This window comes from Ambystoma mexicanum, chromosome 8, assembly GCF_040938575.1.
Source record: "Ambystoma mexicanum isolate Mex_15411 chromosome 8, UKY_AmexF1_1, whole genome shotgun sequence".
Lineage (NCBI taxonomy): Eukaryota > Metazoa > Chordata > Amphibia > Caudata > Ambystomatidae > Ambystoma > Ambystoma mexicanum.
In genome coordinates, this window is record NC_090929.1 from 1243404516 (window position 1) to 1243429731 (window position 25216).

Consider the following 25216-nt stretch of genomic DNA (forward strand, 5'->3'; position numbering starts at 1 on the left):
TAGGGGAATCCAGACGTGGACCCCTTGCTCACTATTCTTAGAGAGGCACAGATCCACCCTACTGATGAGGTCCAACCAGACCGAAACACGTGTCTGGGGTTTCTGTTGGTACTCTTGTTCAGAGGAGAATTGCCTCGCATTTCGGTGCTGGACTGCCCCAGGGCAGGACAAAGACTGATATGTTTGGGATATTTCTTCTCTGTGAAAAGATAGTGAGCTAAAGACTCTGGGTAAGTCTCTCGTAACCAGGACTAATGTCTGGCAGAGAGACTCCCAGGACCCCCCTTGTTAAATCTGCATATTTAAGTAACTTTGGGTCTCACCCTAAGTTACTAGGGGAATCCAGACGTGGACCCCTTGCTCACTATTCTTAGAGAGGCACAGATCCACCCTACTGATGAGGTCCAACCAGACCGAAACACGTGTCTGGGGTTTCTGTTGGTACTCTTGTTCAGAGGAGAATTGCCTCGCATTTCGGTGCTGGACTGCCCCAGGGCAGGACAAAGACTGATATGTTTGGGATATTTCTTCTCTGTGAAAAGATAGTGAGCTAAAGACTCTGGGTAAGTCTCTCGTAACCAGGACTAATGTCTGGCAGAGAGACTCCCAGGACCCCCCTTGTTAAATCTGCATATTTAAGTAACTTTGGGTCTCACCCTAAGTTACTAGGGGAATCCAGACGTGGACCCCTTGCTCACTATTCTTAGAGAGGCACAGATCCACCCTACTGATGAGGTCCAACCAGACCGAAACACGTGTCTGGGGTTTCTGTTGGTACTCTTGTTCAGAGGAGAATTGCCTCGCATTTCGGTGCTGGACTGCCCCAGGGCAGGACAAAGACTGATATGTTTGGGATATTTCTTCTCTGTGAAAAGATAGTGAGCTAAAGACTCTGGGTAAGTCTCTCGTAACCAGGACTAATGTCTGGCAGAGAGACTCCCAGGACCCCCCTTGTTAAATCTGCATATTTAAGTAACTTTGGGTCTCACCCTAAGTTACTAGGGGAATCCAGACGTGGACCCCTTGCTCACTATTCTTAGAGAGGCACAGATCCACCCTACTGATGAGGTCCAACCAGACCGAAACACGTGTCTGGGGTTTCTGTTGGTACTCTTGTTCAGAGGAGAATTGCCTCGCATTTCGGTGCTGGACTGCCCCAGGGCAGGACAAAGACTGATATGTTTGGGATATTTCTTCTCTGTGAAAAGATAGTGAGCTAAAGACTCTGGGTAAGTCTCTCGTAACCAGGACTAATGTCTGGCAGAGAGACTCCCAGGACCCCCCTTGTTAAATCTGCATATTTAAGTAACTTTGGGTCTCACCCTAAGTTACTAGGGGAATCCAGACGTGGACCCCTTGCTCACTATTCTTAGAGAGGCACAGATCCACCCTACTGATGAGGTCCAACCAGACCGAAACACGTGTCTGGGGTTTCTGTTGGTACTCTTGTTCAGAGGAGAATTGCCTCGCATTTCGGTGCTGGACTGCCCCAGGGCAGGACAAAGACTGATATGTTTGGGATATTTCTTCTCTGTGAAAAGATAGTGAGCTAAAGACTCTGGGTAAGTCTCTCGTAACCAGGACTAATGTCTGGCAGAGAGACTCCCAGGACCCCCCTTGTTAAATCTGCATATTTAAGTAACTTTGGGTCTCACCCTAAGTTACTAGGGGAATCCAGACGTGGACCCCTTGCTCACTATTCTTAGAGAGGCACAGATCCACCCTACTGATGAGGTCCAACCAGACCGAAACACGTGTCTGGGGTTTCTGTTGGTACTCTTGTTCAGAGGAGAATTGCCTCGCATTTCGGTGCTGGACTGCCCCAGGGCAGGACAAAGACTGATATGTTTGGGATATTTCTTCTCTGTGAAAAGATAGTGAGCTAAAGACTCTGGGTAAGTCTCTCGTAACCAGGACTAATGTCTGGCAGAGAGACTCCCAGGACCCCCCTTGTTAAATCTGCATATTTAAGTAACTTTGGGTCTCACCCTAAGTTACTAGGGGAATCCAGACGTGGACCCCTTGCTCACTATTCTTAGAGAGGCACAGATCCACCCTACTGATGAGGTCCAACCAGACCGAAACACGTGTCTGGGGTTTCTGTTGGTACTCTTGTTCAGAGGAGAATTGCCTCGCATTTCGGTGCTGGACTGCCCCAGGGCAGGACAAAGACTGATATGTTTGGGATATTTCTTCTCTGTGAAAAGATAGTGAGCTAAAGACTCTGGGTAAGTCTCTCGTAACCAGGACTAATGTCTGGCAGAGAGACTCCCAGGACCCCCCTTGTTAAATCTGCATATTTAAGTAACTTTGGGTCTCACCCTAAGTTACTAGGGGAATCCAGACGTGGACCCCTTGCTCACTATTCTTAGAGAGGCACAGATCCACCCTACTGATGAGGTCCAACCAGACCGAAACACGTGTCTGGGGTTTCTGTTGGTACTCTTGTTCAGAGGAGAATTGCCTCGCATTTCGGTGCTGGACTGCCCCAGGGCAGGACAAAGACTGATATGTTTGGGATATTTCTTCTCTGTGAAAAGATAGTGAGCTAAAGACTCTGGGTAAGTCTCTCGTAACCAGGACTAATGTCTGGCAGAGAGACTCCCAGGACCCCCCTTGTTAAATCTGCATATTTAAGTAACTTTGGGTCTCACCCTAAGTTACTAGGGGAATCCAGACGTGGACCCCTTGCTCACTATTCTTAGAGAGGCACAGATCCACCCTACTGATGAGGTCCAACCAGACCGAAACACGTGTCTGGGGTTTCTGTTGGTACTCTTGTTCAGAGGAGAATTGCCTCGCATTTCGGTGCTGGACTGCCCCAGGGCAGGACAAAGACTGATATGTTTGGGATATTTCTTCTCTGTGAAAAGATAGTGAGCTAAAGACTCTGGGTAAGTCTCTCGTAACCAGGACTAATGTCTGGCAGAGAGACTCCCAGGACCCCCCTTGTTAAATCTGCATATTTAAGTAACTTTGGGTCTCACCCTAAGTTACTAGGGGAATCCAGACGTGGACCCCTTGCTCACTATTCTTAGAGAGGCACAGATCCACCCTACTGATGAGGTCCAACCAGACCGAAACACGTGTCTGGGGTTTCTGTTGGTACTCTTGTTCAGAGGAGAATTGCCTCGCATTTCGGTGCTGGACTGCCCCAGGGCAGGACAAAGACTGATATGTTTGGGATATTTCTTCTCTGTGAAAAGATAGTGAGCTAAAGACTCTGGGTAAGTCTCTCGTAACCAGGACTAATGTCTGGCAGAGAGACTCCCAGGACCCCCCTTGTTAAATCTGCATATTTAAGTAACTTTGGGTCTCACCCTAAGTTACTAGGGGAATCCAGACGTGGACCCCTTGCTCACTATTCTTAGAGAGGCACAGATCCACCCTACTGATGAGGTCCAACCAGACCGAAACACGTGTCTGGGGTTTCTGTTGGTACTCTTGTTCAGAGGAGAATTGCCTCGCATTTCGGTGCTGGACTGCCCCAGGGCAGGACAAAGACTGATATGTTTGGGATATTTCTTCTCTGTGAAAAGATAGTGAGCTAAAGACTCTGGGTAAGTCTCTCGTAACCAGGACTAATGTCTGGCAGAGAGACTCCCAGGACCCCCCTTGTTAAATCTGTTTTTCTTTTTACAGCATTGTTGCATTGAATTTGGCACAGCTTGCCAGAGTTGGCATTAAGGACATACAGGTGAAATTTATGTGAACTAATTGTTCCATGACATCAGTAGCACATGTGTTGAGCCCGTAGAGCTCATTGATGCGTCTTGTATTGAGGGTAGACTGCGCCTCTTTTGTTAGTACACCAATCCGTATGTTTTTTTAAATGTTGGCGTAGGTGAGGTCTGCAGACTGACGCATGTTTTGAGTTAGTTCTCTGTATTGGAAATGTTGCCAGAGATTTACATTCCCAATGCTTCCAAGACTTTTACGGCACACTAAAGTTTTAAAGATAGGTTCACCTTTCACTGGTGTTAATTGAAGGAGATCGCCGAAAACAATGACATGTTTTCCTCCAAAGAGTTCCTTGCAGTCCGTTTTGAGGACCTCTTGCAATCGGAGGTGAATGAAAGCCAACAGCAGGTTGGAGACCATGCTCACCGCATCTATTAGGAGCATTTTCATTTGTTTCAAAACTCTGCGTAGCTCCATAGCAGATACAGCTAAAAGGTTATAGTACTCTTATTTGTTTTGGTGTTCTACTGGAAGGAGTAGCAATCGGTGTAGAGTGACTCCACCTATTTTGTAGGCAGCCAAACCTGTAGGGGCGGTTACAACAGCTGAAAGGCTGTTTGTTAATTGTTGGCTGTATTTACTGATCATTTTTATTAAGAATGTTTTCCCTGACCCAGCTTCACCACTTACATACAGCAGTACAGGTTTGTAGTTGTCACAGGTGCAAGATTTACTTTCGTGCTGTATACCATGTTATTTTTTCACTTACTTCTAGAAAAATGGTACGCTGCTCATTGTTTACTTGGGATTTCAGTACAGCCAACTCTTCTGCAGATTGCCTGAAACATGGTGGTGGTTACTTCCGCCATGGCTAATTCTGTCTCATTTGCTACGAATGGCTGTCCAAGTGGTTCCTGGCTGCCTGTTACAGAAGGTTCACTGCTCTCAGAAGTATCTAAATGTAATTGTGCTTGAAGATGTTCTTGTTGTTGGCGTTCATTGTCCAATATGGTTTTGTACGGTGTAGTTTTCATCTGTAATTGTACTTTCACTTGCATTGAAAGCATCTTCATAGGAGGCGTGGGTGGCTAATAAAGCTTCTTTTCTCCATGGTTTGAAAAGTAGCAGTAGAGCCATGTAGTACAGTTCTTTGTGTCGAGTTTTTAATGACAATTTCATATGATTAATTAGGCTGTGTTTGGTAAGTTTCACCAGGCTGCCTTCATAACTTTCCACTCTGTATCTACCTTTTTTCTCATCTGGTTTAATGTTATTTTTGTATGCAAAGTTTTGGGCTATCTGGTACACGCACAAGGCTTCTAAAGTAATACTCCTGTTCGGGTAGTATGTGTCCAATAAGTTGTTCTTCAAAATGCCCTGGCTGTTAGTATTGATTTTGGCTATTGTTTGTATGTCTTTGAACGATTTAAGTACTCTTTTTCTAGATGCAGCAGGACCAAGGCTTAGCCACACTATGTTTTCAGATTTCCCATACAAGGCGGTGCCGGTTAAACAGTCTGCGGCTTCGTAGCAGCCACAGTCTATATGGGACAGCATTTTTATGCCAAAGCTGTACAATTTTTGTGGCAGTGTTTTGTCAGATGATATGTCATCCCAGATGGCTTTGAGATCGGTTTTCTCTGCTTTGGTTAAGTAGCTGTGGCGTATTTTTGCAACTGCAGTGGAATAGTCGGCAATATACTGTACATCAACATTAGCATTCCATAGCCGGGCAATTATTGCATTGTAATCATTGATGTACTTTGATGCTTCGCTCTTTTTTATGCAGTATGTTTTCTTAGGAGATTTCCCTTTCACACTGTGTCGAACCGAAGACATGAAGCTGTTTACTTGCTCTGTTGTTGAAACGGGTCCAGAGAAACCAAAGCAGCATTTGGTGCAGTATTTGCCTCTCTTCTTATATTTGCATCGACAATACTTGCCACACTTGTGTCTTTGGAATTGCAATATTTGTGCTTATAGGTCACGATGTGTACTTTCCGAAGGGATTTCAGAAGTGACATATTTGTGAATGAACTGCAAAACAGTTTCATCACTCTCCTCACCAAATTTAGAAGCATTTTTAATCCACAAAAGCATGTGGATGTGTGGTGCTCCTCTGGATTCATATTCCTTTCTCCAAAAGAAGTGTTCCACTTCTCTGAGGGGAGGAAGTGCTTTATTGCAAATGATGTGCAGCATGGCAAGGAAGCGATGATGGAAGTACTGTGAAACATTTACTGGATCAAGAGAGCAAAGTTCTCGTGGTGTTTTCATGTCTACACCCATTTTGTTTTTGTTAGCTATGCGTAGGAAAATGTGCAAGTCTTCCCATGCATACTCTGCACAACTTAAAGTGATAAACCATGTGGGTAGCCCAAGGTTGTGTACATACACTGTACATCTGCGTGCCATCAGGACCAGTACTCTTTCGTACCACGCAAGTTTGCCAAGAGATTTGTAATACTTGACTGTAAAACTTCGTCCTTACCTTGCACCTTTTGAAGTAGCTGTGTAGCAGACACATTTTGAAAATGAAAACCTGTATTCAATGTGTGGGCAACTCCATAACATAGCGTTCCCAGTTCACTTTCAAAGAGGAGGTGGAATATGTACTCCACGTTCGGTCTAAATCTAGGGTCTTCAGAATACATTTGTAAAGAGCAGTATTCTGATGATGTTATTTGTGTGCACCTGTCATCATATCTTAAACCTTTTCCAGTTGGGAAGATTAGAGGAAAGGCTTGTGCGTCTACACTTTTTTCCCCATATACTGATTGGCTCGCTTTTGGCTTGCCGCATTTCATATTTTTCTAGTGCATCATCTATGGTGTCTTTGGAGTGCAGTGGGTAAATTGTATAGTGGTCTTAAATATTGGAGGCTGCACTAGGATAAAGATGTTCAAATTGGCCAGTTGTTAAGGAGTCCTGAATTATTTTGGTTGTTTATCTTCAACGTTTATTTTCTTGTAGTATTCATTGTTTTGTTTAAGGTATTGCAAGGCTTCCTTAAATCCACTAGTTGCTGCCAAATTATTTTTTCTTTTGTAGGTACTCCATTTAGCAGGATAATCAAAGATTCTTCTATTGGCCTTTGCACTCGTAGAGTGTCTACCTTTTCTTTGAGATCTAATGGTAAATAAACTACTTTCCCACAAATCCCTCTCAGTAATTCGGTTGGAGGCAATTTTGCAGTTTTTGGGTGAAGTAGTATTATTGCTTGAAATGGGTGCACTGTTTGGATTATAATGCTCTCAATACAAATTAAGCTGCTGCAGTGCGTTTGGCAGCGGAAATAGTTCCAAATTATTATTGATTGCCCGTGAAGGCCTTTGGTTATTATCAAGTTTTGCAGTGCAGTATGTGCACACCATGGAGGTGTTCGTAATTTCTTAATTGTTTCCAGCTATAAAGGTACAGAGCTAATGGAAACCATTAGGATTCCACATTGCCTTCTATCTGCATTATAGTTTTGGTGTTCTTTCTATAGAAAGTTCTACGACAACACACATACTTGGTTTGGCATTTCAGCAGATGTGCTGTTGAACTTTTGTATTTCTTTTCTGTATGTGTGATATAAAAAGTTGATAGCTGCAATGTTGTCAGTACTGTTGTCTGAAAATGAAGGAGTTCGTAGGTGCTCTTCAGTTCCAAAATATTTCTTTTGGATGTGCTCTATTTCTTCGAGGAATTGTTTGGCTGTACCGTGTAGGAGAAGATCATTTAAATTTTGCAGTGCGAAAGCTGGACTTTTTGCATAGTACAGTTTGTAAACTAGATTTCTGGCTGTTGAACGGTGGGTTGCAAACAGTTTGATAAAGTGGAAGGTGCTTTTGCAAGCAGGTCCAGAAATACAGGCTAAGGAATATCCTTGTATTCCGGTGTAGTTGCGCACTGAACAGGCGTCCATTGTTTGTAGTGTTTTTATTTTCTCGTTGCCTTTGACATACTGATTGAGGAATTGCTGCAAAGATGTAATTAAGAATTGGCAAACGTTACACATTGATGTACAAGGTCATTTGTAGGCGAGGAGTGTTGGTTTGGTAGAATTGAGAGCGACATCTACGTTTGATGCGGATATTTCTAAAAGCAGGGTTTCTTCTACCATTATGGTATTGTGTATCTTTTCATACACTTGTCCACTCCGATGTAAGGCAATTTGGTGCGTCTGTTTTTGTTTGTATGATTCTTCATTGAAGTATGGCTCTGTGTTGGTGGTGTGACTTCAGTCACCTGTACAGATGTGGCCAAAAGGTATCTATGCTGATTTTGTGTTTGTTTCGAAGTTGTGCTTGCAATTTACCAATTAATGTTGTTCGTGGTTTCATTCTCTTCAAAATTACTATAAACAATTTCCGTTTCACTATCATTGCACTGTCTACAAGAGCTTCCAGGATGACTTTTCTGCGGTAGGTTTTGAGGGTTGAGCGTGATTTTCTGCCCTCTATTTATAAGGTTCTGAAGGACTCTGTGGTGGCACATTGTTTGTAAAATAAATTTTTTGGAATGCTTGCTAGTGATTACATTACCATCTGTACGTGCTCTGTTAGCAGTAGTGCGCCTTGCACTGTTTTTAGTGTTTTTTTTTCACTCTCACATTTTGACAGATGTACTCCATTGTCTTTACTGGTACATGTTTTCGTTCATGACTGGATTAGCTCTCTCTTCTCTTTCAACAGCCTGTAGAAGTTCTGCTTGCAGTGGATGACTACTTTCTATGTTTTTAGGTTGCATGGCTCTATTTCTGTGTTGCGTTCTATGGAGTTGCAATTTGGTAGGCATTGTTTAGTAGCTGTTGGTGAAGAAAGGGAAGTGTGGGTGTGCAGATTTTCAAATGTATGTGTGGGCAATGTGCATGAGTGGGTAAATAGGAGGGTAGGCATATAAATGGTAGTGTGTCAATGTGTAATGGACTCTAAGTTTCAGTTGGGGACAGGATCTTACTAAGTGGGGATTAGTCTAATGGTGGCAACATAACAAACACTAAGCACCTCTAGGTGTCACGAGTAAGAATGAAGTACATACTGCCACACATCTATATGCTACAATACAACAATAGTACACTCTTCTAGTAAGACGTACAACACTATGATGGTATTGTACTTACTTTGTTGCTTGGTGAGAGTAGGTTTATTGCAGGTTGTATTTTGAGATTTGAATGTAGCACTTTGCATTGTATTACAACACCCTATATCTTGAAGCCAATAAATACATCATCAGAAAAATTCAGACTCTACAGAAGAACGCTCTGAGAGCAGCACTAGGAATAGCTAGGAAAGAACACATCTCAGAGGTAAGGAGGCAGGACAATTGGTTCTCCACCAGCAACAAAATCCTGCAAAAACCTGCCTCACTAACTTACTGTTACGCTCACATGGTCTCTGCGGAGGCGTTGGGGCGCGGTTGCAGCTCTCCCGGGGTGAGGTCACTCAGGTCCGACTTCGCCCTCTGCGCTTATGTGGTGACTGGTGGTAATAGGTGATGCTGCTCGGAACTGCTCCTGCGTGGAGAATAGGGGGCGCGAGTATGCCAGCATGTGCGCCTGATCCACTTCCAGACCCCTTCTCCCAAACCGTGGGATGCGCTGTCCCTGGAAAGCACACCTGTTGATTAGTTTTGGCGAGCACTCCGTCCTGCTGCTTCTGGCAGCGGCACTTGTATGATCTGGACTGAGTTTCTTCACTGGTCCCTTGCACGTGGTAGTCCAGTCATGCTGCAACTAAGCCACTATACTTCAGGTAAGTGTTCCTGTTTGCCTTTGTCTTTCCTCATCTGTTTTTGTTGTATTGTAAGGTTTGTTGTCTTGTATTGCTGTCCGTTCCACTTTTGACGTTTGCTCTTTTGCTTTCTTCACTTGCAGGTGATGTTGCCGGCCCAGCAGAAGTTGCGGAGCTCGAGGCGACAGCCGGAGGGAATGAGGAACGAACCTGCAGCGGTACAGTAGCTCTTAAGTTGTTAACTACGTTGTGCGTTGGGTTCAAATGCGGCACAGCCCTAGGACGGATGTTCTAAGCTTGTGTTTCTTCTTCACAGGGTCGTGGATGCGGAGTGCGGCGTCGGGATCAAGATCACTGGATGTCGGGAGAGGAGTTTGCAGATGAAGCACCAGTTTCCTGGAGGCGAGTATGCAGAAGAACGTCTGGTTTGAAAGGTAAGTAAACTTGTCCAAGCGGCGGTGAGCATCACGTTGCACGCGAGTGCACAGTAACGCGAAGCACCGGCATTAAGGATGGAGCACCTTATATAGCTGAGCTTCTGAAGCCACGGCCACCAGGTTCAGCCTGCCTGCCACACCCGATGAGTCAGCCCAGGTTCTTGTAAAATAAAAGCACTCCTGCACTGAAATAAAGTGTTCCTGCTCACATCTCTATATGAGTCCAGCCAGGGCCACTGCGTTTATAGGTCCCAAGGGACATAAGTGAGTCAAGAGAACCATTGCCCCCCATAACTAGATGGCGTGGTTTGTGTGTTCTGGGGCCTGTGGCCATGACACAAGTGCCTAAACAATGCAGCACCCCGCTATCTCAGACAGAATTAACAGAAAACCTTCCAACCCACCCACCAGAGTTGCCATTAGAAACTGTATGACAGTCCCAAGATTCAAACTGACAAGAGCTGGAGGAAGCAGCTTCCTAGTCAAAGTAGCCCAGTTCTGGAACTCCTTACCCCCCCTTTCTGAGGGCAGACCAAACCTATTCCGACTTCAGACTTAACATCATTAACTGGTTCAAAGAAAATGACTGCTAACCTTCGCCATAGACTACACTACTATCCCTTCTCACCTCCATTGTAAATAGATACCTACATGTTCATATTATGCTGATCACCTCTTTCTCGGTCGTCCAACCTTGCTATGTGTATATATTTCTTGTATATATGTATCTTACTATTGTAATCTGTCATTTGTAACTATGTAACTTTGTATCTGCAAGCTGAAAATATTCATGTACCTGCGCCCTGATACCTTCGGGTCTTGCACGCATTATAAACAAACAAACATACATTGAGGAAGGATGACAAAAAGGTGCAGAAAGATGGACAGAGTGCAAAGCAGAATGTTTTTGTGTGTGCATTTGCATGTACTTCTCTGCATATATATACTTGCTACATGAGTGGAGCCATCGTTCGCGGTTTTTAATTTCCTTATGTGCATTTATGAATGTTACTGTTGTCAATGCACGCATACATTTTTAAATGTTTTAAGTAATGTTGTAATCTATGAAGTGTGAAAGGTAAGTGGCAGGAAACTGTTGTTATGCATGCAATGTATGCATTTGGCTTAGTTTGGTGGGATACACCGACTGATCCTTTTGTGTGCGATTTTTACAAATTTGATAGGAGGTGCGTTAATGGGGGAAGCATCGTAAAATTGACATAACAAAAGAATAGAGTAAGCGTTTGCATACAACAATGGCTGCTATGGGAAAATGGCAACTTTGCCGCCACCTACCACTGTAAGGGCCATTTCATCATGGTAGGTGATGGGAGAAATAACAGTATGAATTTGGAGTATGTTATGGAGATTCAGTGCCAGGTACCCTGTTGCTACGAGCTTTTAACACAGTTGCAAATGCACTGTACAAAAAGTAGTAAAACCTACAAAGCGAGGTGATAGGTAGCGATGCCGATGTATGTGGATGCAGAACTCTTATATCGTTTTACAGTAGTTTCCAGTGCAGGTGCTTTTGATTTACAGGACACTTGAACTCTGCATGTTTAACGGTTTGTATGGACTGTTCAACAGAGGTGACAGCGTCAGATGCAGAATTCTTGCATGTAATTGGTGGATGCATATGTGACCGTTTAACAGTAGCCAATGAGAGAGTGCTGGGAAAAGGACGAAAGACAAGGTTAGACATAACCATTCAGTTTAAGGTTGCGCTTACACAATTCTTTGCACTCATCCTTAAGCACCATCTTACCTGCTGCCAGACCACCGCGGAGCATCCCCTTCTCATCCGGCGCCGCCTTGTGCTCCGTAGCTCTGCTGGGCCGCAATCACATCTATTTGGGAGAAAGTAGAGATAGACATTAATAACGAGCAGACAACGGGTTGTGGAAAGAACAATACAAATACTTCACGACAAACTAAGGGTAATGAGAAAGGGGAGACAAAGAGAAATCTGAAAGACACTTACCAGAGAAGCGTGGAATAGTCGCAGCTGGAATGGACAACCAGTGAAGGAACTCTGTCCTCATCATAAAAGCGCCCCTGCCAGAAGTAGCAGGACGGAGACCTTGCCATTAAGAATCAGCAGGTGAGCCTTTATGGGTCGATGCATGCTCATTCAAACCACGCTATGGGAAGAAGGGTTTGAGAGGGGAATCAGTCACAAGCTGGCAAACTCACGTCCTCTCATATCTACGCAGGAGCAGTGCTACAGTTCACCGCAGCCCACAGCCTATTTGCAGAGGAAGAAGGTGGGCAGAGGGGATCTATTTACTGGGAGGGATGGTCTAAAAGGTCATTAAGAGGAGTATGTAACCTAGGCAAACCCCTCTCTCTTTAATTTCATACAGCTCCCTTATCAATAGTTTCGACAGAGATGTAATCTAGGTCCAACCAAAAAAGGGGGGAGCTTATGTCCGTCTTCCTAAGGACTTGAATTAACGGTAGGTAGATCATATTGGTTTATTTTTTAGAAGGTTATTTACAATGATATCCTTTTCTTGCTACTATTCTCGCGGGCTCAAAATAGATCTTGGTTGTACTAAAAACTAAAAAAAAAACAAATAAAAGCAGATGTTAAAAACACTGCCCATTCATTCTTCTTCACAATGCCATGCAAGTTCCTATTTCAGATTAGAGGAACATTTACCAATTTGTTGTTCAACTCTAGTAGTTATGTGGGAATTGTTCTACATCTACCACAGCCTGTGCAGAATACTCAAATTATCTGCAACAAAACGAACGAGGGTGAGCCTGGTATTCCTTTATAGTGGAGTCAAGTTGGCTCAACAAACTATTAACAACCAGTCATCAACCTCTCAGAGAATTCTTTCATTTATCTTGATTACGGCCAGGAGAAAATAACTCAATCTTCCTTCCATTGTTTTCCAAAGGGTGTCTCTAAAGGGAATCAATTGGGTACCATAACTCTACTGGACCTATGTACGGTCTATGTACTCTTTCAAAAACGCTACACTAAGACTCTGTTAGCCACCATTTAGTTTATGCATATGCCACTCAGACACGATCATACTACAATATTGTGCTCTCATATCATTAATCCTTGGTCTAATAGGGTTTGTTACCATTCAATATAGGTCTTGGCAGTCACCAATTTAGCAATTTAAATCCTCCATTACAATTATTGTCGCTAGGCCATATTTATAATGCCAGTTACTTAAAAGATGTACTAAATTTTGAAAAAATGAGGGACTGTATAGTTCTCTTAGGGTTACAATATATGTCGATAAGCAGCATATATGCCATGGAAGAAATATTGTCCTTCCATGATAACTTGACTGCCAATAAACTTACTACAGACAGCCCCAATTATGTTATTGATGGGCAAAATATGTTTTTTACACTAATCAATAAACTTCCAGGTGGGCGACGTAGTGGTGCTTTACAAGTCTTTTCCAAAGAAAATGCATACCTATCAAGTGTAGGAACATTCCTTAACCATACCTCCAGGAGAGCAAAAACATCACATTTCCTGGCATCACACGAATTACAATTTTAAAAGTTGGCACACTAGAGGTTATTCTAAGATATTAAATTACAGTTGGGCTAAAGATTTAATGAAGACACTGGGTTCTTTACATGCACTAGTGAGGCTACAAACCATGGCCTATCACTAGTCAGTGAGGAAGACGCAAAACTAATAGAAAAATAAGACACCAATCTTGAAACATTGTGATTTTACACAATATCCCTATTGAGGGTTGGAAAGTCATGAGATGATGCGTGGGGGTCCTGAGGTTTTACCGACCACTTGGAAAAAGGATAGATGTCAAAGCCCATTCATCATAGTGCTTCTCCCTCCTTTTATAGTGTTTGATTCATTTAGAACGGAAGTATAGCGCCACTAATTCCACTCTAAATGATGGAATAGAGGTAAGTATGGAGAGGGTAACAGATCCATTGAGTATAATGGAGGCAGGGTCTTTAAATACCCCTTCCATAACTAGCACAAACGAATTGGAGGCTGACAGTTTTAGCAGAGTCACATAGGAGGAAAAAGACTGGGGAGGAAGTTTACGGGAATCCTTTAGAGACACAGAGGCACCCTTTGACAAGGCTGAAGCAATCATCTTGTCTGCAGCCCACCAAATAAGACAGTTGTCAGATGGGGAAGAAGGAACGGGACCTGCCAGAATTGTTACAGCCTCCTCTGATCAAGTCAGATCAATTGTGGAGATTTGTCCCTTCAAGGGGGCAAAGATTAGATTTACGAACCTCCTCCCCAGAGACCAAATCTGTATCCACTGGTGCAGATCGGAGCACTGGAGGAAGTAAATAAGGAAGAATGCTCGTTGACCCAGTCACTGAAGACAAAACTGGAGGAGGTGCAGCCGAAGTTAAGGTTCCAAGCTAATTCAAGGTCCCTTAACGCTGGGTGCGGTGTCCTTACTGGCGGTGGTCGGCCCGCCATGGCTATGTAAATATGCAACTAGGAAAATAACTGCAATATGTAATGCTAGTTTAATGCCATTTGATATCCTATGTAAGAAAAGTGCACAGATGCCATTGAGTTCGGTGCACTATACGAATGCCAAAATAAATAAATAAATAAATGGGCTCCTCAGCCTCATTTTGGGGCAGAGATTCAGAAAGAGTGACTGGGTTCCGCTGTAAAAGTTGCAATATTAGGGACGTCTGCAAGTTAATTTTGTTATCCATATTTCCAAAGGGCTTTGTTAATGACAGAACATGGCGATTAGAGTCAGCTCTACGAAGGGAGCCGCAGTGGTTCAAGGTGAGGCAGATTGTTGAATTTGCGGAAGGAGCGATTTTCTCGGGAATGGGGTTCGCAAAGGAGATTGAGAGCAAAGCTGAATTGTGTAGAGTTTGCAAACATAATGGATAATTAGGATAGGTTTGCAGAACACGGATGTGGAAGGGAAGGCGGGAGCGGTTGTGCAGAAAGGACTACAGGTAACAGTATGGGATCTGAAAGCGCATCAGATGTGCGCGCCATATTATTCGAATCAAGATAGGACTCAGACTCTGAATTTTGAATACCATTGGGTTGGTTGTTCGTAGCTTTTACTTGGTTCATAGTAGTAACTAATTGGGGATGATTATTATGTACTTGCGTTGTTGCTACTATTTCAGTATGACCATCAGGGTTGATAACTTCGAGTTCAGTTGGGGGTGAAGTGGTACTGTAGTTAAGGTAATTACAGTCGAGGGTTGGGGTGCCTTTACTTCTGTGAGCTTAAAGCCCACCGCCATTATAGAGTCAGGTGGTGTGAATAAATCAATTAGTGGCATGTCAGCATTAGGTCGTTTGCTGTTGAGGCAGGTGGCTGACATTGTTGTCAAACTTTTTTTTGGCAAAGTGTGATGTTTAGCAGCCGAGGGATCAGGGAAGCAAAAGCCTTGGATGTCGAGGTCGTGCAGGGGCTGCATTGCTCCGAGTGAGGCTCAGTATGCGAGATGCTTGTGTCGGAGTTCGTTTTGGTTGTATCAAAGTCTGCTAATCTCCTTCGGGGGAGGCATTGCTGTTTTTAGCGAATAAACACTAGACGTTATCACAGAGCGGGCTAAAGGTTTAAAATTAGCAAGGCTATAGTGAAGTTTGTTACACGTTAGAGTGTATAAAATCAAAGAAAGACAAAAAGAAAAGGCTAAAAAGGTATCAAGTTAACATCTACCACTAAACAGCGAAACAGCACTTGCCCAAAAACCCTCCCCACAAATTTGTGCAGCGTCCCTTAATGTAGGCGGGTCTTAGTTGAGTGGGCAGAGCCAAGCGCAAATCAATAACCAGAAGGCAGTAAAAAATGCTTTACTAGGGTAATCCAGACGTGGAACCCTTGCTCACTGTTGTTAGAGAGGCACAGCTCCATCTCACTGATGAGGCCCAATCAGGCCGAAACATGTGTCTGGGGTTGCTGTTGGTGGTACTGTTCAAAAGAGAATTGCCTAGCAGTCGGTGCTGGGCTGCCCTTGGGCAGGACAAAGACTGATATGTTGTGGAAATGTCTCTTCTGTAAAAGGATGGTGAGCTAAAGACTCTGGTTGAGACTCGCACCCGTGATATAGGCCGGTAGAGACACTCCCAGGACCCCCCCCCTTGTTTGTGTTAGACAATCAAAAACAGGAATTCAAGCAACAGGAAGAGAGAGAGAGAGAGAGAGAGAGACCAATGAGCTAAATAAGATAGCAACATAGAAAGTGAGAAGGGAAACAGGGGGTAAATAATAGGACACACACACACAGAATAGGAGTGAGGGATTGAAGCAGAGCAAGAGAGACAGCAAAATAAGAAAAAACAGATCAACAGCAGATGGGGAGAGCTGGAAAGAGAAAGTTAGACTAGAGAAAAGCAGACCAATAACATGAGAGAGTGCAAGAAATATAATCAAAAGGAGTAGCAACCACAACAGAGAAAATGAAAAAACAGATATAGCCAGAGTAATGACATGAGAGGAAGAGAAGTTATATAAACCGATACATAAGATAGAGTAGAGAAACAGCAAAAATATAATGTGGAGAGGGGAGAGGCAGAGTGACAGAGAAACAGACCGCAAAATGTGGCATAGCAACACTTAAGGGTAAGAGGCAGAGCATCAGAAAGTGAGAGGCAGGGGAAACGAAGTAGCAAAGGGAAAGAAAGATTAAGCAAAAACATGGAGTGTCAGGTAACGAAAGGCAGCAACAGTAGGCCCAAGAGGCAGAGAAGTTATGCTGGTAGAGCGAGGGACTTGATTTATGATGCAACTAGCTGGCATCTGTATTAGTACTTAACAGACTATTAGTGTCCAAGTATAATAAAGAGGAATCTGGGCAGTATGCATTGTCAAGATTTGTTACACAGTTTTTTAACACAGTTTTAATTTCACACACAAATTGGATAGTTTCAGACACTTTTTCACTCTTTTGCGAAGTAGGAAACTATTTTTACTTTCTTGAAATTGGAATAACTCACCAATTTAAAAAATTGGGAGTAAAATACTCTTGCGCCAACATCCTATCTGGAGCACTGGTTAGCACTGTGCACCCGCAGCCTTTCCCCCCAGACTGTTAGTATATTAACAGGATTAAAATGGAGCTGAAAAAAGTTGTCTTTGACATTCAGCTATCTGGTCACTCTAGTCAACCCCCCACCCACCACTGACAAATAACATGCACCTAAAGAACAAGCTGAAACTTAAGTGTAGTCATTGGGTAGAAGGCCCCCGCTATTAAAACATTAATATTCCTGGCTGCATAGGCAGGATTATACTGACATGTGCAATGCACCCATGCACAACACTTCAATCAAGAACACTGGAGATCTGGAACCCAGTCTGGTCAGTTTCCCAACGTTTTTGCCCCAACATACATAAGACTGACACCCCCCCACAACCGCTATAAGATGGAACCAGAACAGTATCAACACCTCATCAAGTTTAATAACAACACAACTTAAATTCTACGGATTCAGTATAACCCTGAAATTCTAATAGGCCATCTATGGGGCCACAAACCATGTCCCATTCCCCAAACTTTCAATCGACTAGCACCTTTAAACTACACATAAGAGCTTTAATATTGTATCTAATATATTGTAACATAACAGTGTGAAAAGATGCCAATTGTGCATGTAAATGCACTTAAAAAAATAAGGGCCGTAATGCACATGCACATGGCCGATTCATGCCTCCTGGCACCCAAGTCCCAAATACAGGAAGTTTGGGGAGCAGCTCAGAGCTCATTGCATAGCCTGCTACATCTTTAGCTCCATCACATACTGTGCTCTTTGAGGGGTTCACCCAGTGTCCCAGCATGGATTAATAGATTTTTTTTCCTTTGTGATAGAACACATATGCAAATGTCACTGCCACAAATCACATAGAAACATACCAGAACTCAGGCATGTTGTACTACCGGCCCATACTCAATAACGCAACCCGTTTAGTACCTTCCTTTCTCTTATAATCCCCCACCACCCCCCCATCTTTCGTTTTGGCGAAACCACAGACAACAAGGTCACCAAGAATTTCAGAGATGTGCTATATAACAATCCTACACCGTAACTCCCTTCTCCTACCCCCTCCTCTACCCTATCCCTCCCCCCCAGTAAATAGTTCTACTTATTGTTCTAATGACCTGTTCATGCTTCTATATAGGCTTCTCTCACTTTTGTACCGGTTATATTGTAAAGCGCTTTGGCTTAAAGTGCTTTATAAATTCAATAAAGATAAACATTACCACACTTAGACAATCAAGGTATACACTGAAGTACTAAATAAAAAAATGATTTTTATTATTGTGGTTAAACTTAAAATATTGCACTAGAGTTATCTCTTGAAAAACACAAGACAGATGAGCTGTTATGTTAGTATTGCAATACTTGCATTTGACGAGGGTGCCATTCTGAGTGCAGTAGTTTGAACCTGGAAGATACCTGATGTAGCAGAAGATTGGGGTGATTGCAGACAATTTCTTTGGTTATGCAATATTTCGGTAATTGTTTTAAAGCTAGACAAAAATGATGATGAAGCGTATTCAAAGAAAAACACTTAAGACAAAAGGCAATTATTCTCTTTTCATATTGACAAGAACCAATATTATGTTAAAATTGAATTGTGTAAATCACCTACTAACAATCTCACAGGAAACGATATAAGCTCACACTCTTAAGACTAAATGCCTTTTAACGTTTTTTAAGGGCATTTTTGCAACTGTTCAACATGATTTAACTTTTCAAGGTGCATATCAACTTGATGCAAAAATTGCATCTTAAGGCTACTCTAAAAACGTGCATACAGTCTCCTTTTTAAAAAGCTTGGTAAAATAGGTCCACTTAAGCCAGTATAACCAGCCCCTTCTTATATGATGTCCCCCGCCCTCATTTGTAAACTTGGCACCATGTGAGACAGTAGTATTTGTTTATAAATGAAATGTGAGTTTTTTTTGCAACCTAATTACCATTACTACATTCAGACAGGCACGGCAATTTCATTTGCAATTACAATATGGCCAGAAATATCCTCTGTATTCAGGAACAATCATGTACAGTAAAGGCCCCTTAAGCTATTATGCCTGTACATATAAAATCGGTACTTGACAAAGCTTTGGTAAGGAGTGTAGTTTTACATTACAATACAGATTCTAAGGTTGAATAGAGGAAATATAAAACTGAAATGAAAAGTTAAGGTAAAACGAGGGTCATTCCAAATGGACTGTCTTTTCACATCTATACATGTATGCTTCTACAAGGACAACAGTGCTACAGAGTGAAGTGTTATGCACGCATGCACGACCCGGGGCGAGGACCGCATGCGCAGTTAATAAAGGGGAGCCCGTGCTCGCCAGTTGCCGCCGGGAACCCGTAGCACACAGACCTGTGTCCGAGGGGTCATGGAGGTACGGGGGGCTGGGGTCTTACTATGGAGGGGACCCGGGGCTCCGATTACCCTATAACATTGACGGCGAGGTCGCCACTGAGTGGGGAAGAGACTCTCGGAGTTGAGTGGTTCAATTTCTGAGCATTTTTCTCGGCGCCCACTAGATGAGTCACCTGCGCGGTGCACGTGTCACCGCCATCTTGTGTGCCTGACGGTTGCGGGTGCTCGTGCGCCGTCTATGGCATTTTTTGGAGCCTTTACAGGCTTTTTAAGGACACGATCCTCTCCTTTAAGCAATTTCAAACAATTTAAAGACATTTTTATAATTTTTGAAGCCTGTACAGGCATGTGAACTTTACTCGCCACTCCGACATGGTGGAGCTTTTGCAGGGGGATGTCAGCAAGTGTTTTGGCACTGGTGTTTTTTTTTTTTTTTCTTTTTAGGTGCCACCAGGAACTAAAGGATATTGGATATTTTGTTTTCCATGTGTGTACATAGTCTTCCTGGTCAAGTTGGGCCATCTGCATGTCTAGGTGGTGGTGAGGCCTGTGGATGTACTTCTCCCTGGTATAGAGTCATTTTTCTGCGCCATCATCCTTGCACACCACGTCAAGGGTGGGGCATGCCTCGTTCTGGGTCTAGTGCGGAGAACTACGTCAGGACTGGCTATTACTCCTGGACACTTTTGCGGACTTGCTGCCTCTGTGGACACGAGAGGTGCCTGTGCGGTCCGCAGCCATGGTTGACAGCGCTGATGGTGCTCAAGGGGTTGGGGCCCCACCTCCACTTGGTGCGCAACCTCCTGTCAGGCCGATTCCCAGAGAACAGGGCACGCTGGTGTCCATGCCAGAATTTGACATGTCAGGCCCTCCATCGAAACTGGGCCCGAAGTGGCTCTTGTGGGTCAAGGAGCTAGAAATGTACTTCAGTGCCACTGGGGAAACGGAGGACGATGTGAAGGTGGTGACCCTGCTGTATGCTGCTGGTTCGGAAGTCCATCAGATCTTTGAATTGCTGAACGCTCCTGCTGTCACGTACCAGGCTGTGGAGGACGCCCTCAAGGAATATTTCCTGCCCCTGGCCAACCAAGACTTTGGTTGCTTTGTGATGTGCAGCGAGAGGCAGCACGAGAACGAGCCCCTTGATCATTTCTGTGGGAGACTGCGACAACTGGCGAGCAAGTGTAGTGGGAGAATGAAGAGAGGATGGTCCGGAACCAACTCATCCAAGACTGCAGCTCGGGGAAGCTCTGGCGCCAGGTGCTCCGCGAACCAGGGCTTGCCCTGGCGCAGATCCTCGATATAGGCAGGTCTTATTAACTGGCTGACAGACATGCCACTAGAATGGATGCAGCTGTCAAGTCGGGGAAAGGTGAGGAGGCCTACACCGTCAGGCGTACAGCGAACAATCGGCCCAAGCGCCCAAGATGGACCCAAAAGAAAACCGATTCACCACAGAAACCCGACTCTCCACAGCAATGTCAAAAATGTGGGAACGACCTTGCGCATACCAGCGACTGCCCCGCAAAAAGCGAGGGTGTGTGGGCGCTGCGGCACCGCAGGCCATTTTGCCAGAATGTGACGGGCAGCAAATTCAGTAACCATCTTGCGGGGTCCGAGCATATCCAACAGTAGCGGCCCGCACAAACAGAAAAGTGTGGCTGCCGTAGAACAAGACCTCCAGGAGCTTGACATCGCTGAAGAGGACGAAGAGGTATTTTTCATATTGAACATTGATTCAATCTCCAAGAAGCGCTGGCAGCCCATGTGTGTGGTAGATATCTGTGAGACCCCCACCCCGGTATTAATAGATACGGGTGCATCGGTGTGTGTGATGGCAACGCGACACTATGAGGCACTGCCTGGACCGCCAGAGCTGGCTGAAACCAAAGTTAGAATATACTTGTTTGGGGGTGATCATCCACTTCCACTCCAAGGGGTATTCACAACATCCATCACACACGCCAACCGCTCGATCAAGGCCAAGTTCTTTGTGACCAATGTCAGCCCGAACTCGCTCCTAAGTTGCGCCGTGTCTGAGGCACTGGACATAGTACACTTTGCGCTCTTGGTGTACCAAGCCGACATCCAAGGCATCACCAAATGATTTGCAGACCTTTTCAAAGGATTGGGTAAGCTAAAATGGAACCCATCCGCCTACACATCGACGAGTCGGTGAGACCAACGGTGCTGAAGCACCGACGCATTCCTTTTCACCTACGGGCGTAGGTGGAACAAGAACTTCAAAACCTTGTTTATCTAGACATTATTGAGAGGGTGGAGGGCCCTACTCCGTGAGCGTCTCCCATAGTCGTGGCGACCAAACCCAAGCAGCCAGGGGGCGGTACGCATTTGCGTAGACATGAGGCTAACCCAACTTGGCCATCAAGAGGGAACGCCACCTGACGCCAATGCTAGATGATATGGTGGGGGGAGCTGCAGGGTGCCAAAGTATTCTCGAAGCTAGACCTTAGCTCAGGTTCCCACCAGCTCGAGCTGCATCCAGACTCCGGGTATATCACCACTTTCACCACACATAATGGCCTGTACCAATACAAAAGGCTAGGTTTTGGGATCTGCTCAGCCGCAGAGGTGTTTCAGAATGTGATCAGGGTTGCCCTCGAAGGACTGAAAGGAGTGATCAACCTAAGCAATGACATCCTGGTTTATGCCTCCCCGGAAACAGAGCACATGGTCAGGCTGGAGAAGCCATTGGAGAGGATCCGTAATTTGGGGTTGACCCTGCATCGTGAGAAATTAGAGTTCTTGTAGGAGAGCATCGAGTTCTTTGTGGGTTCATTGGAGGGATTTCACCTGACCCACAGGAAGGGAAAGACATTTACGATGCCAGGCCCCCAGACACTCCCTCCGAAGTGTGCAGCCTCCTAGGAATGGTGAATTACTGCGGGAGGTTTATCAAAAACCTCCCCTCCCTCTCTGAACCACTCAGGGCTCTCACAAAGAAGGAAGCCACCTGGACATGGTCAGCCGACGAGCAGAATGCCTTTGATGCCATCAAGGCAGCACTCACTGGTGAGGAAACAATGTCCTTTTTCGACCAAAAGAAGAAATCTGAGCTGGTTGTCGACGCCAGCCCCATGGGGCTCAGTGAGGTGCAACTCCAATCTGACCTTCAAGGGCAGATGCGGGCCTTCGTGTATGCCATTAAAGGTCAAACGGACACCGAGCAAAGGTATTCTCAAATTGAAGGGGAAGCACTGGCAATATTTTGGGGCTGCAAGCACTTTCGAATTTATATCCTAGGCAAACCGGTCTCCGTCATGAACCACAAACCCCTGATCCCCATCATGACAGGGGCATCCTCCAAACCACCCCTGAGGATTGAGAGGTGGATGCTCACCCTCATGGAGTACGGGGTGAAGCTACAGTACAGGCCAGGCACAAACAACCCCGTGGACTCCCAGTCCTGCCATCCCAGGGGCAGCAGCTCGCAGACAGGGCACTCAGGTGAAGACTGTGCCAAGGTCATTCAGCATGTGGTGGAGGCAGCCATGCCGACAGCTCTGACACTGGAGGAGGTGACTGAAGCCTCAAGGGCCGACGGGTGTTTTCAGCTGATCCAAACCACCATGGGCAGCGGGGACTGGAAATCAGCCCTGGCGGACATGTCCCAGAAGGGAAAAGATGCTCAACATGACCTACAGGCGCTAAGGCGCGCGCCTCACAAACTGTCCGTGTCCAATGAGGGCCTGTCATTGAGGGGGAGTCAGATTGTGATCCCGCGGACACTGGTGGACAGGTTGTTGGAACTTGGGCACGGCCAAGACGAAGGTGCGACTGAGAGCCAAAGTCTGGTTCACAGATCTCGAAAGAAGGGTCGACGAGCATGTACACCGGTGCCACTGGTGTCAAGCAGCCGCACCAGTGGTCAAAGAACCTTGCATCTAGTCCATGGAGAGGAGCGACAAGCCCTAGCCTTCTGTACATGCAGACTTTGGATCCACCGGGAGGGGCATGTACTTCCTAGTTCTCATTGACCAGTGGTCCCGCTACTCTGAGGTGGAGCCGGCGGAGTCCACGTCCAGTGACCAAACCATTCAAGCAATGGACAAGATCTTCGCCATCCATGGGTTTCCCCGGGAGTTGTGTTCGGACAATGGGCCGCCAGTTATCCGCCTTAATGGACGAATGTGGGGTCACACACAGGAAGGTAACTTCAGGGTGACCAAGAGCCAACGGGGAAGTAGAACGCTTTATGCGTAAATCCAGGGTGGCCCAGAGCCAACGGCGAGGGGAACCGCTTTATTGCGGACTCTAAACAAAGTGTTCCGGATCACTGAGGGCCAAGGGGGGTGAGGGGGTGGAGAAGAAATCTGTACCAATTCCTCCACGATTATCGGTCCACACCCCATCAGTCCACAGGGGTGGTCCCAGCGGAGGTCCTGTTCAACCGGTGCCCGAGTGGTTTAATACCTGAAGCCGAGGGACAAGCTCCCGGGGTAATTGAGGCCCAAAAGGACCCTGAAAGAACAGTGAGTGCGCAATGAGCGCGAAAATGCCTCGAGACATCTGAAGCCAGCAACCATCCTGGTACGCAATCGGCACCCTGAAAGGAAGCTGTCCCTCAACTATGAGCCCATGGGCATGACTCATGTCAACAGGTCGATGGTGACAGCATCCGATAGGAGAGGGACGATCATGAGGAACTCTTGTTTCTTTAAGCAGGTCGACATCCAGGATACCCCTGATGAATTCACAACTCCAGCGCAGCACTGGGGCTCGAAGAAGACATTGGGGATCCTGCATCAGAGGAGCCTCCCTGTGACTCGGGCAGAGCGGAGGGACTCTACCCCCGCCGCAAAGGCTGAAGATGTCCGACCTGGTTCAAGGACTACATTCTGGACCAGAGTTCCTGAGGACCAAATAGGATGATAACCACCCACTTTGGGCCATATCTTAGTTTGTACGCTGTGTACTGATCTGTGTGTCACGTTAACATCTTACGTTAAGTTATTAAAATGTTTGTTATGAAAAAGAAAGGATGTTACGGCGTGAAGTGTTATGCACACATGCGCTACTCAGGCCGACAGCCACGCATGCGCAGTTAATAAAGGGGAGCCCATGCTCAGCAGTTGCTGCCGGCAACCCGTAGCAAGCGGACCTGTGTCTGAGTGCTCATTGAGGCACAGGGGGCTGGGGGCCTTACTATGGAGGGGACCTGAGGCTCTGATTAACCTATAACAAACGGCATTGCTCAATAGTGTTCCTGTTTCATTGTAGGTTGGAGCCGGACTCAATGTCACAGGAGCCACAAAGTATCCATCAGCACTGGCTCTTCATTAACAATCATTCATTTTGGGACTTGTATTATTTGATCACTCCATTTGAAACACATCTAAACTAAAATGCCAGATTACAATGCTTTAAAAATAAAAAAAAAACATATCATGTCACCAGACAACACAGTTGTACAAAAGCACCAGTTGGGAGACTGAAAAGGGCACTAATCAGTACGATTTTAGCAAAACGTGCACTTCGCTTGAAAAACAATATCTAGCCTAAACCCTCCCCCGCGTTCCATTGAAATGAGACAAACATAAACACCTAGACAAATGTAGATTTGAATTAAAGGCAGCTGTATGTATATTTCAAACCTTACGCAGTTTTTGCGGGTTCAATGAGCAGGGTGAATGCGGTAGATCTGTCCTTGTCCTTGTCCTTGTGCTGAAAGCCTGTACCTTCTTCCCACCAAAGAAACGATTCGAATCCGGTAGTGTCTAGCTCCCATTCGAAAAACGGACCATCCAACGCCCCGCCTACTTTAGTTCACGTGACTTTGGTCACGTTCCCTACCATTCACGAAGCGTCCAACGTCATCATTGTGATTTTTGTGACGTGAGCGGGAACCATGAAGGCTTCGGCTGGCTGCTGGCACTGGCAGGGCAAGTGGAATCTATGTGTTCTTGGTTGGTGGGATAACGGGAAAGTGTCTGCAGAGCACCCGACGTGTACTTGGCTGGTAGGATACCGGGAAAGTTCCTGTAAGAAACCAGATAGAGATGGATTA

The 25216-nt window shown here is 45.2% G+C and overlaps 1 protein-coding gene across 5 annotated transcripts in view; it reads right to left on the minus strand.

The window, feature by feature from the left end:
• The window catches only part of CEP55 (centrosomal protein 55), a 682821-nt gene extending 657837 nt beyond the window's left edge, over positions 1 to 24984 (minus strand). For 2 of the 5 annotated variants that reach the window (XM_069611359.1, XM_069611355.1), the window contains exon 1: positions 24809 to 24982. The gene's annotated coding sequence lies outside the window, so the exon portion shown is untranslated. Of the gene's footprint in view, positions 1 to 24803 lie in introns of all 5 variants that reach the window. The other 3 variants (XM_069611358.1, XM_069611356.1, XM_069611357.1) reach the window with 3 other exon arrangements.
• Between the last annotated feature and the right edge of the window lie 232 nt (positions 24985 to 25216).